Source organism: Otolemur garnettii, unplaced genomic scaffold, assembly GCF_000181295.1.
Source record: "Otolemur garnettii isolate 467f Iridium unplaced genomic scaffold, OtoGar3 scaffold00178, whole genome shotgun sequence".
NCBI classification, from domain to species: Eukaryota; Metazoa; Chordata; class Mammalia; order Primates; family Galagidae; genus Otolemur; species Otolemur garnettii.
In genome coordinates, this window is record NW_003852573.1 from 2984704 (window position 1) to 2997456 (window position 12753).

The 12753-nt window shown below is 47.4% G+C and overlaps 1 protein-coding gene across 1 annotated transcript in view; it reads left to right on the top strand.

Moving 5' to 3' along the window:
• The first annotated feature begins 8027 nt into the window (after window positions 1–8027).
• The window catches only part of ATF3 (activating transcription factor 3), a 13426-nt gene continuing 8700 nt past the window's right edge, over window positions 8028–12753 (top strand). Inside the window, exon 1 of the mRNA XM_023519496.1 lies at window positions 8028–8333. The gene's annotated coding sequence lies outside the window, so the exon portion shown is untranslated. The remainder of the gene's footprint in view (window positions 8334–12753) is intronic.

Genomic DNA, 12753 nt, shown 5'->3' on the forward strand with positions numbered 1-12753 from the left:
GTTCTGTGTGCATTAATTTGCCACCTAAACAAGATTTTAAACCCCTCAGGTCAAGAAATGCTCTTAAATTGCCCTTGTTACCCTAAGGTGTCAAGTGCACTGCTGAAAGCAATGTCTGGCAATAAGACACAATTTGATGAATTGACTGATAGATATAAACTCACTAGAGTGACTCACTCCACCCTCAGCCGTTCCAGTTTCAAGTACAAGTTCATCATCAGATGATTTCAGTTCATCATATTTTGGGAAAGAGAATAAAAGTCTAAAAAGCCCTACTCAGTTTACTCAGTCAATAGCAGGGCTTATGTTTGTGGCTAAAGCAAATTATGAAATAATTGCAAATTTGGCAGAGGGGACAGTATCACAGAGGGCACAAGGATCTGGAATTTGTCAGCTATGAATCTTCTGGAACTTCAGGAGATTTTCCAGTAAGGTCAACTGTAGAAGCTTCCATGCATTCAGCAAGACTTTGGCAAGACAGAAGTGCCCATTTTCAACATGGGAGGCCAGGCAAAAGAAAAATAAGCATCTCTAATGCTAAGATTTGGGAGGGCAAAATAGCTTACTGTAAGTTTTGAAGTTAGACCTGTGTTTAAATCAAGTGCCTATGAGCAATTTTCTTAACCTTTCTGATCTTTGGTTTCCTCATCTGTAAAATCAAGATAATCATACCCATCTCACAGGGTTATTATAAGGATGAATAAGATACTGAGTACTTTTAAAAATGCTTACCACTGTGCCTGGCATGTAGCGTGTGCTCAGTACATAGTAATTACTACGTATGACCTGGCCACACGTCTATTGTTTTTTAAAAATGTGTTTTCCAATGTGTCAGTACATCAGCCTGAGAGACGGAATTTTCCACTAGAGTCTAGACATTTCTGATCTCTCCAGATTCTAGGTGACTTATTAGTTTCAAGGATAAGGCATGAAGAGAGGAAAAAAGTAACCTTTTTTGAAAGTCTCCTATGTGGGAACTTTGAGGGTGCCTTGTTTGTTAATCATCAAAGTCACCTTGTAAGGTACATATTATTCTTCTCATTTTACAGGAGAAACTGAGGTGGCAAAGCCACACAGGATGTGGCCGAGTGAAGATTTGAACTCAGTTTTATCTGACTGCAGGTTCTTTCGGCCATCCCCAGCTCCTTCCTCTATTCTCCTTGTTCTCAGCCCCAAGGATATTATGCCAGCCACTCAGGGCACACTGAAGACGCCCCTGAAATGTTGTAGGGCACTCCTTTTACCATCAGCTTTTCTTCACTTTGTCCCTGATCTTAGCAAATGCGGCATCTCCCCAGACAGTCTGGATGGCTGCTGCTGTTCATGTGGGTGTGAGAATTTACAGTTCTAAGGCGGTGAAGGGCTGCTTTTCCTTTATAAGCTCAATTTCCTCAACCTTCATGAGGGCTCTGAAATGCTTCAGAGTAGCCCGTGCTCTCCTGTGAGCACCTGGCCAAAGGCAATGTGTATTGCTGTTAAACCTCAGCTTGTTTTCTGGTCTGCTGCTCGTTAGGGTAAATTTGGGCAAGTTATTTGCCCTCTCTGTGCCTCAGTTTCCTCATCTGTGAAATGGAGATGTTGGCAGTACTTACCTCAAAGGGTGGTCACGAGAATGAAAGGCATTAAAGGGCTCAGCACACAGCCTGAAACAAGTGAATGCTACATAATATTATTTGCCGATATTATTTTACACTTTAAGGAATGAGGGAGAGAATTAATCTCACCAGGATTTTAGAAGTATAATTTTCTGTATCCCATCCCACATACGGAGTATGTTTGATATCTTCTTTCTTTAGAAATCCTTGTGTAACTTACACTCAAATTCCATAAGTTAAAAACATTTGAATAACATACAATTCTCACTTATGAATGGGGGAGCTATTACAGTAAGTTCCCAAGTCACAAACATCCAACTAACATATAACTTGCACTTAGGAATGAAGGCTATTACAGGTAATAGATAAGTATACCTGTTCCAATTTACATACAAATTCAACTTAAGAACAAACCTATAGAACCAATCTTGTTCGTAATCTGGGGACTGCCTGTAGCCACACTTGTTTAATATAAAACGATATTTCAAGCACTTATTATGTAAAGTAGTCTCTCCAGCAAGATCCCCTCTGTCTATCTCATGGCGCCGGTGTACCCATGTGCGTGCTCATGCCCAGTTCCAGAAGGATGGAAGCAGATGACTCCCAGGGTCCCTTTGCCTATGATGTCTTGTAGTTTTTCTTGAAAATATGACGTTTGTTTTATTATGATGTATAGCATATATACAAATGATTACTATATACACACTTTAATAATAAGACAAATCAAGAACTTACCACTCACGTTAAGCACACCACCACCTCCAATGCTCACACGTCTGCTCTTGATGACATCCCCTGTCTGGCCTCCCGGAGGTGACCACTACCCAGATTCTTCTTACCATGGTTTGTAATGGCTGACTGATGGATCATTTCTTCAGTTAGTTTTCTACTTAGAGCATTTAGGATTTTGCCACTATTTTGCTAGACCGCTATACACATTTAAATCCTTTTTATGGAGGAGGTAACATCAAATACCATAACTACTCTGGTTGCTTCAATAGGGTTGAAGAAGGGGTCTTGATTTCTATCTTCCTCGGCAGGGTATAGTGGAAAGTGGAGGGATCCCCAAAGATCGTGACTACTTGTACATTTTCCTTGTTTCCTAATATCCAGGCAATTTCCCCCATGGAGCATCTCCTGTCCCTTCCTTTTTACTTTTCTATTCCCCTTTATTTTATGTTTGTCCCCCTTGGAACAGAAAATCCAGTCTGCAGCCGTGTGGGCAAATGGTATAGAGGTAGACCAGTCTGGCATTGCGACTGCCAGTGCCTCCAAGAAAAATGCTCACTGTGGCCAGGGTGGCACCTCAGCTCTGTCATCTCTATGCCAGCTTGGTGGCATGGGTGGCTACCAGGTAGCAGATGTGTGAACATCAGCGGTGGTAGTATGCTTAATTTGAGTGCTAATTTCTTGATGTGTTTTATGATTAAAACGTATATCTAGATTAATCATTTGTATATGTGATCACTGGTATATATGCCATACTTCATAATAAAATGAATATCACATTTTCAAGAAGAAGAATATGGTAATAAATACCACATATCATGCAGAATAATAAACAAGAGAGCAAACATCAACATTGCAGGCAATCTAAAATCATAACCATCTTTTTAAAATCACATGCAAGAGAAAAAAGATTGGAGTAAAACACACCACAGTGCTAATTATGTTAAGATTATGGGCTTTTTTTTTCCTCTTACTTGTTTCCCAAATTTCTGTAATGGCAAAAAATTATAGTAAGAAAAATTGCCCCCCAAGGAATCTTTAAAAGTAAGATTCTTTTAATTATTTTCAAACTACTTTCACATCTGTTATCTCATTTGATTCTTATAACACCCTTTAGGTAGAGTCACCGTTAAGTAGTTCCAATTTACAGACTGGAGAACTGAGACAATGTGTTTATGACTTGCACTAAGTCACTCAGTTGGCTGGAAGTACATCTGAGCGTAAGTCCTGGGTCTCCCGAGCCCTGCTAATCTCCAACCTCCAGGATTTCATCTTGGATTTGGGGGGCTCCAGGATTCACTCTCTCAAATGGGAATAGCTGCTACCTAGGTTTGGCTCTGTGGACCAAGGAAGGTCTCTATAGTTGTTGATCAACCTCACATAAGAAGTCCCCAACATGCAAATCCATGCCCAGAGTGCTCCGCTACCCTCCTCTCTGGCAAGCTACCAAGTCCATGGGGGTAAAATTCTTAGAAATGTTGAGGGGGGTGATAGGAAGGACAGGCTGTGATTGTGAATCAAGTTGGACAACATTTCGCAACTCTAGTTTTTAGAGGGGAAGGGAGATCATAGTAATGGGTATGTTCTTGTATCTTCAGTGCCTTCCCTCTGATGACCTCTCTCTCTAGCTCTCTTAGGGGAATTTGCCAAGGGTTCACAAGGTGGCTTCCATAGAAGGTCACCATTCAGGACTATCAGAGCTGAGCCCAGGGCCTCTCGCTTCAGAAAAGGTGAGAGCCTTAGAAAGGGAAGTGCCTTGCCCAAGAATATCAAAGGCAGAATCAGACCAGAATCCAAATCCTCTGCTCCTAGTCCAAGGTGTGGAGTCCACACCACAATGAGGAGACCCCCAGGTGTGTGGCAGAGTTCCTGTGCTGGAGAAAAAGGACTGCTCTCATGGGTTTCTGCCTGGCTTATCCCACTCCCCTCATGACTGTCAGTCCTGGACATTGTTTTGCCTTTCTCCACGTCTATCTGCCACTGACAAGGGGGATTCAGTGAGCTCCTGGAAGGAATCGGGGTACCCAGAAAGCCCTCCCTGATGTACAAGTAATGATTATCACCACCAAGGGTCAGCTGTGTGCCCCATCCACAATGTATCATCACAACAACTTTATGTGTTAGATGCTATCATTAGTGCCAGTTTTCAGTTGAGGAAATGACTTACCTAAGATGACAGTCACTAAAACCAGAATCAACGTGTCTTCCACATTTCAGAGGCTATTGTGTGATGCTGCCCTCATTTCCTGAGGATGCCTGTTTTGGAGACTATTAAATTAGTAATCCTTCGATTCAAACTATCTAGAAAGTATGGGCTTTGGAAACAGAATAAAGAACAAGAAAATCTACCTCACTCCTTTTTCAAAGCACAGTAGGCTGAGCCAGGCAGAGCGCTGCTAGTTCCCTGCTGCTTCCCTGGCTGATTTTAACTTGTGTTTAACTTGTGTTTCTAGAGCTCTGTGAGCAAACACAGTCTTGAGGTTTGGAGAACAGAGTAATGAGGGAGAGGAATGTGGGAAGGGACTGTGTGCTGAACTAAGAAACTGTTAAAATCTTTAAATATCTCTTGAACTTTTCTTTCTTTTTTGCTTTTGGCTCCCTGCAATGTTTTTGTGTTTAGAATTGGTTGCCACGAGTGGGCTGTTTTTAGCTGCCTGGTTCCTTCCCCTCCCATTTTAATTTTTTCCCTTTCCTTTTGCACATGCCCCAGCATGAAGTCTTCAGTTCTTATCTCACTCAGCAAAACAGACTGAGGCTGATCTGAATGTGGATTCCCCAGGCGGTTCTCCAGAGTAAAACCTCAGCAATATTCAAGTCTCTGCTTAACCCTCTTTCACTGAGGATTAACCCCTGAAGTAACCTCAGCCAGGGCTTCCTTCTGAGCCTAGAGAGGCATTCCTGGCTTTGTGCAGAGAAATGTTTGTGTAGGGAGCTTTTTGAGTCCCTCCTCTACATGGCACTGCCTGTGTGTGTGATGACAGTGTGCACTTTCAACATTGAGGGTGTTAAGTCGGGGTAAAGGGAGGGCGCAGGGGGCTTAGATATTGATCAACCTCCCGGGCAGACCTTGGGAGCAGTTCCCTTCTCCTGCTCTTTCCCAGTCTTCACTTCAGCAGGCGTTTCACAGTCCTCCTGGGGGCTGAGGGGACGGAGACAGGCAGAAGAAGTTTTGGTTTTCCTCGGGTAAGAGTTTCATTCAAGTGGGGGTGGACTTAACTTCTCTGTCAAGATTCTTATCACTTTTAGGGTTTCAGTAGAAACAGACTGTCCGGCTCAGACTTCTGTGAACAGCTGACAACATTTCTACTTGGAGATTCAAAATTAAGAAGTATTAAAATGAACAAGGTTGATAAGAGGAACTGGGGGCACACCAACAACCTGTTTTAGACTTCTCTTGTAATCACCTTTTCTTGCATAGTTTAGTGAAGGCTAGTCTGGCTAGTTGTTGGCTGGATCCCCTATATTGAATTTCCCCTTGAAGACAGGAACAAACCTCCACAGATCTGGCTTGGGTCTATTAATAGGCTCACAGTTTAACCTGTAAACTGTTTAAAGATTTCTGTAGGCGTTTCACAGTGGGAAAAAAGGGAGAAAGCTTCATGTGTTCTCCCTCAAGTCTCTGTTTGACTTTATAATGGTGTTATTTATTTCAGGACAGCCTGTATGTAAGTAAATACAATAGATGAGCAAAGATTCGATTCCAAAGAACTTGCATTTAAACTAACACGCACTCTTCCATCCATTCTCCACGGGCCCTCTGGGGTTGTGTTGACACGCCCAGGGTTTACCTGTCCACACTTCTGTGGGAGGGCAGGGTGTGGAGGTGTGAAGGGGGGTGTGAGGGGGTGTGGGCGTGGGAGATAAAGGACGGGGCCAGGAGAGCCGTTACCAGGGTGAAAAGTAAAGCCAAAACAACCGCCCTTCATTTCCCACAGGACGCCTTTGGAAATCCGGTCAGGTCCAAAGCAAGGTCTCCGAGGATTCTGTATGGAACCCCGCTGTTCCAGGACATGCCAGGGCGGGAGAGCTTCCGAGGCCGCCCTTCGTGTTGTCCCAGGCCTGAGGGCAGGAGGATAAGCTGAGTGAGACTTAGGCTTTGGGGCAAGGAACCCAGCTGAGAGAGACTCGATTTTTATCTGCACCTCTGAGGGTGACTGCCCCAGACTACTCCCACAACCAGCAGGACTAGAGAGAGGGATGCCGCACCGTGTGTGTGTGTGTGTGTGTGTGTGTGTGTGAGAGAGAGAGAGATTGCCTGCGACTCAGGCTCGAATCACCGAACTATGACCTTCGATCGGCTCTCTCCCAAGAGGCAGGAGGAAGCAGGTGTTTCTGCCCGTTGGCCGTGTTCCCACAGCCGCGGGAGCGCGCAGGTATCCCTCCCAGGCAGGTGCGAAAGTCCCACATTACACTCTTGTCCACATACATTCATCCATCAGCAGCTGGGAAGGTGTCTGGTTCTGCTGCTCTCTGAGCAGAGATAGTTGGGGTCAGGGAATCAGAACAGGGAAATCGTTTTTTAAGATTCGAACCCTGCTGAGGCTTTGGCTCGAATCACTGGCCACGGGACCCTGCCTTGGAGGACAGAGGAGATTCTGCTGGGGGACTCCATTCCGGCTGCGGTCAGTGTGCACCCAATCTGGGCCGTCCAAGTCCCAGCCTAATACGTTCTGGGCGCAGAAAAACACATGGAAGTTGAAGATGGGTTTTCCCTAAATATTGCCGGAGAGAGCGTAGCGACCCCTCGCCTGGCCAGGCCGGTGGAGACCAAAGCACCTTCTCTTTCCTCCTCCCCCTGGCCACGGGCTTCAGCCCCCTTCTACTCTCTCTCGGGTTGCCTCTGATTTCTCCAGGTCTCTCAGCTTTCCGTGTGCTTGTTGGTTTCACTGAGAATTCCCTGTCAATTTCAAACACTTTGTGGTTGTTAAAAAATTCTGAACCGATACGGTTCTATCCCTTGCCCACGCCTGGGAGTCGGGTTCCCAACGCGCCCGGAGGTGTTCTTGCGTGTGCGCTCGTGTCGGGTGTGCCAGGCTGCGGGCTCCGGCGCACGGCGCCAGCCGAGCGTTGATCTCCGCGTTTGGGTTAATGGGCCGGCCAGCTTCTCGTGGTCCCCGCTGTGGAGGTCACACCATTAGGGGTACGGCGTCGATACACGGAAGGGTGACTTTGGACACCTCTCCCACACCAAAAGACTAACGATTCTGCCTCGACCCTGTCTTCTGCTTGAGAAGCAGTAGGCTAGCACGGAAGAGGGCATTTCCCTGAAGCTCCAGAAAATGATCACGCATTTTATTTTATTTTATTTTATTTTTTTACTAAATCATAACTTTGTACATTGATGTATTTAACCACACATTTTAGAGGAAGGTCGCGCCGGCTTCCTAGCCTCACCTAGACTGGGCCGCGGCCGGGCCCCGCCTCCCTCCCTTCCCCTCCCCCCTCCAGCTGAGGGAGAGATGCCAGCGCGGTGGAGTCATGCCGCTGGCTTGGGCACCATTGGTCATGCCTGGAACACGCAGCGGCGAGTACGCACATCTGGCAGTTCGCCCAGGCTGCGCCGGTCCTGATATGGAGAGAGAGGGCGGGCGGGTGTGTATCTTAGCCTGCGAGGAACGGAGAACGCGCCTCGCCTGGCTCCGCCCTGAGCTTGCATCATCATCCCCCCGCCCCCCGCCCCGTCGAGGCCCCGCCTCCTTTCCTCGTTCGGCAGGTTCTCTCGGGAAGCTATTAATAGCATTACGTCAGCCCGGGACTGGTAACCCGGAGTAAACGACTGCCAGCGAGGGCTATAAAAGGGGTGATGCAACGCGCTCCAAACCACAGTCGCACACAGCCAGGCGCGCACTGCACAGCGCTATCCCTGCGCCGCCGCCCAATCGAACCCGCTAGCCCGCGAACCGGCGGTGAGTCCTAGGTGCCCGCCCGCCGGCGGGACAGACAGACTACCGGACCCGTCCCGACCCTGCCCGTCCTCCGGATCCTGGCCGCTCCGAGCGGAGATTGGAGGTGAGCGCTGGAAGCTGAGTGAGCTAGCACGACGGGGGAGGCTCGCTTTCATTCCCTTTACGCCCCTCTGGTTACCAGTACCCCGACCCCCGCTCCAACTCCTGACCCGCGCCCTTAGCTTCGCAATAACTCTGGCTGAACTTCGTCCAGCCACCGCTGTTCTTCGGCGCTTTGGAAAGTTTCCCGCAAAGTGAAAGAACTAACTTTCTCTTTTGACTTGGGGCGCGAAAAGTTCCTGGTGACGGAGGAGGTCGGGCGTCCACTCCCCAACCGACCTCGGAGCACCGCTTCTCTCCGCCGTCGGCGCTTACTCACCCAGCTGGGAGAGGGCGAGAGGTGGGTGGGCGGCGGTGCGTGAGGGAGTCCCAAGCTCTCCTCTTGCTGTCCAGCCCGAGCCCTTCCCTAGCTACCCGGCACCGCCAGTCCCAGGCAGATCGATCCCGAGATCCGCAGAGGGGCTCGGAGACCCGGGCTCTGGGAAGCTCTGTCCCAGGCGCCGAGCGCAATGAATGGGGAAAGGGCGTGCGGGCGCCGCGAGCGCCGCCGCTGGGGGTCGCCCTGTGGACTCCGAGCGCTCGGCGGCAGAACCGCGTAGGGAGCCCAGAGTGAAAGTTATTTGGACTAAGTTTGGCTGTCCTGGGCGGAAGGCCGGGAGGACTCCCAGCACAGGCTGGCGGCTCCCGGCTCCCGGCTCCGGCTCCCGACTCTCCTGCGATTTTCTCTCCTACCTGTTTGACTCCTCACTCCGGCTTTTTCTTAGGGGGCGGGAGTCTGCGGATTTCTCTGCTTGGCGACCCACCCTGGGGGAAAACGAGGGTGTGGAGCCGGTTATACAGATATTTGAGAGAACGGTTTTGTGGTCTTGCCAGCACTCTGAGACCTTATACTGCGCTTGATGTCCTTGACCCTCAGCATCCTCAGTTGGGGGACACATAGACACTAGCCGCCTCCCTGTCCTTTGGAGAGCACGCTGTGGTGGTTGGACCAGATAACCACAAGGTCCTTTCTGGCTGAATATTTTCAAATTTTAGAGTGGTATAATTGAAACAAGGGGCCAGTGAGGGGAATTGAATGAGGCGTGTCTCCACCTAATGTCATTCAGTCTCCCAGATAGTGAGGGAAAGAGGACTTCTCTCTGGGGCATCTCAACCCATCTCCCTGACTTTCTTCGCATTGGATTGGTTCTCCTTCTCTGCTCTCTCCCTCATTTTCCTTTATCCTCTACTTTCTTTCCTCCTAACCATCTTCTTTTCCCTAATTTCATTGCATAGATCACATCTGCTTTCTTATAAATAAAAGAGTTACTAGGTTACTAAATTTTCGAGGGACCTAAAAGAATAACGAGACATAGGAAATCTGGATATTCTCCCCATGTATCCATTTCAGTGTGGGTAACAGTCACATTTTCTGTTTGGAGTTTCTGTCTCCCCAACTTAAAATGAAGGCGAAACTGGTATTAGTGTTCCTCTTGTTTTGCAGTTAGCATTTGTTGTAGAATAATAAGGCAACATCTAGGCTCTTGCTTGGAGGTTATTCAGTCCATGATGGGGTAGGGTAAGGGTTGTAGGTGTTGTTGTCTGGATAGTTTTGGAGACAGGAAAAGAAGGCAGTGCCCTAGGGCCACAGCACCCAGCATGTGTGGCAACCCCGGGAGCCTTTAAACCTCTCCTGTTACGGCTCGGCGCCTATAGCTCAACAGGCGAAGGCGCCAGCCACGTACACCTAAGGTGGCGGGTTCGAATCCCCAGCCTGGACCCGCCAAACAACAATGACGGCTGCAACCAAAAAATAGCCGGGCGTTGTGGCGGGCGCCTGTGGTCCCAGCTACTTGGGAGGCGGAGGCAGGAGACTCGCTTGAGCCCAGGAGTTGGAGGTTGCTGTGAGCTGTAATGCCACGGCACGCTACCCAGGGGGAGAGCTTGAGGCTCTGTCTCAAAAAAAAAAAAAAAACCTCTCCTGTTACAACCCCACCCTTCCCTCTCTCTCTTCCTCCTTGCTCTTTAGCCTTGCTCATTATTATCTAAGTCCTTTCTCTCCATGGCCCCTTTCTTCTGTAACCCCTCCATATCTTACTCCCGTCAAAGTCTCCTCTGTGATCAGTGCCATGTGCTAGGACTCCTGGCCCCTCATCTTCCTGGCTGGTGGCTGTGTTCTCACACTTTGCCTCCATGGTTGATGACACCAGGTGATGCATTGGGGATGGAGTGAAAGGAGCAGTGGGTAGGTGGTCAGTAGATTGGCAAGGGTTGGGTCATTCACCGCCCTTCGGCAAGTCACTTTACCTCCCTGGACCTCAAGTTATTCAATTATAATATGAGGATCTGCCCTAGATGGCTCTAATATTGGCTGTTGTATGACTCCCATTTGGAGGATTCCATGATTCTTTCCCTTTAAAAATGAGCTGGGCATGGAACAGGGTCAGTAGCTCCCAAGTGTTACCCGGCGAGGGGAGGAGGAAGGACACAGACACCACAGAAACTTTTCAAGGGAGGAATGGTTTCATGTGTGAAGATTCCTTCTCTCTCAAGTACTTAACACCAGAGGAGAAATGCTGGTGTCAGCTAATAGCCAGGTGAAATTTGCGTGGTGTGTCAGGAACCTAGGGGTCAGTCCAAGCTTGGAAAAGGCTCTGACTCACCTGAATTTCTTGAGGGTTCTAGTTAATTCCTGATTAATAGGGCTTAATTGTATTGACAACAACAGAATGAATTTCTCCTAAAATAGGGAAAGTAGAATTACAGTGATGACAGGTACTCCGTGTGCATGTTAATTTCATGTGTTCTTCCCAACAGCCTTTTGAGGGAATCAGGGAAGATAAGGACAAGGACAGTTTACAGACAAGGAAACAGAAGCCCATAAAGCCTTGGTGGCTTGTCTGTGGGTGCTCAGCTTGTGAGTGATACTCTTTGGCCGAGAGGCCCTTTCACTTGTAACCTTCAAGCTGGCTGGGAGAAAGACTAGGATATGAAGAGTTAATGAAAGACCAATATTGACTTCTAGTACCATAAAACGGTTAGTGAGCACTGCTTAGTGGAAACACATGAAAATTAAAAGTGAAAATTCAATGTAGTTGTAGTTACTAGGAAATATATCTGGGAGCTGAATTTCCAGTTAAAGAAATACACAAGAAAAGTTTCACTTTCTTAAAAATGATGAAACTACCAATATGTGACATAATTTCTGATTGGAAATAACCAAGCATAAGCAAAATGCAAGTTCTCTGTAGAAGGTGTGAACAGTTTTATGATCAACTCACATCATCTGAGGCTCTCCCCACCCCCAGACAATTTTTTCTTCAGTGAAGGGGATGTTAGAGGGTCTCAACTTTCTGAAAAATTGTCTGAAGATTTTGCTTCATTTCCTTGTAGGGACTCAGCCTGAATCTAGGCTGAATCAAATCTTAAGACACTGAGTAAAGGAATAACTAGAAAGTTTCCCAAGAAACTGAGATTTTGCCTAATGCAGAGAAAGCCCCAATCTCTACAGATACATCTGCTTTACTTTCTAAAAAGCTTTTGACATTGTTACCACCCATTTCGGTCCCCCAAAAGCCCACCCAATGCTTTTCATAAAAGCATTCCATGCCACTGATGTTCTTCAGTTTCCTGCATCAGACCTGCTGACTTCACACTGGGGTGGTGGAGCCGAGGATGCATCCTAAACAGCAGACCCCAAGCCCAGATAAACTCGTTAATAAACTTAGTTGGGTGGCAGAATGGAACTATATTCAACTAGGATAGGATTCAAACTACCAGTCCTCCAAACAAAGGCCACCCAGTGGTGGCTCTGAATTCTATCCCTGAACTATTAGGTTTTTAATAAAGTTGGAAGGGGAGGGGAAACATGAATGCATTGGAGAATCTTAAGCCTCTGGCTTTAGAAGGCTACTTTCTCAGAGTTTATCACCTGACAGTGAAAAGGATCCTCCTAGCATCTTGAGAATATAGGATTAAATTGAGAGAAGAACTTTAGTCCTAACTCATGACGCAGGCATTTGGGAAGAGAATTACATACATTTCCTGAGTTTCTTTGACTAGTCAAGGGTGGCCTGGAATTCTTGCCTTCATCAGTGTGTCTCACATCTCCAGGAGGAGTCAGAGGTCAGGGTGTTCTATTCAGAAGCATTTGAGATCAAAGAGGGTGACCATCCACCCTCCCAACTGGACCCCAGAGAGCCTCTGTCAGAGCCAGCCCTGGACTGGAGAGGTCCCTGGGAGGCCCTGTAATAGTGTAGCTCCTAGTTGAAGAATGTTTCCCAGGGAATATTCATGTATTATTTCTTCAATTCCTCATACAACTCTATGGGAAAATAGGGTGATTATTATTAGCACTCTTTACCAGAGAAGAAAATGCCATTGGGAGGCATAGTGATGACAGGTAATGGAGTAAGTGTACTTCAGAGCTTTATCTCCTGACCCTA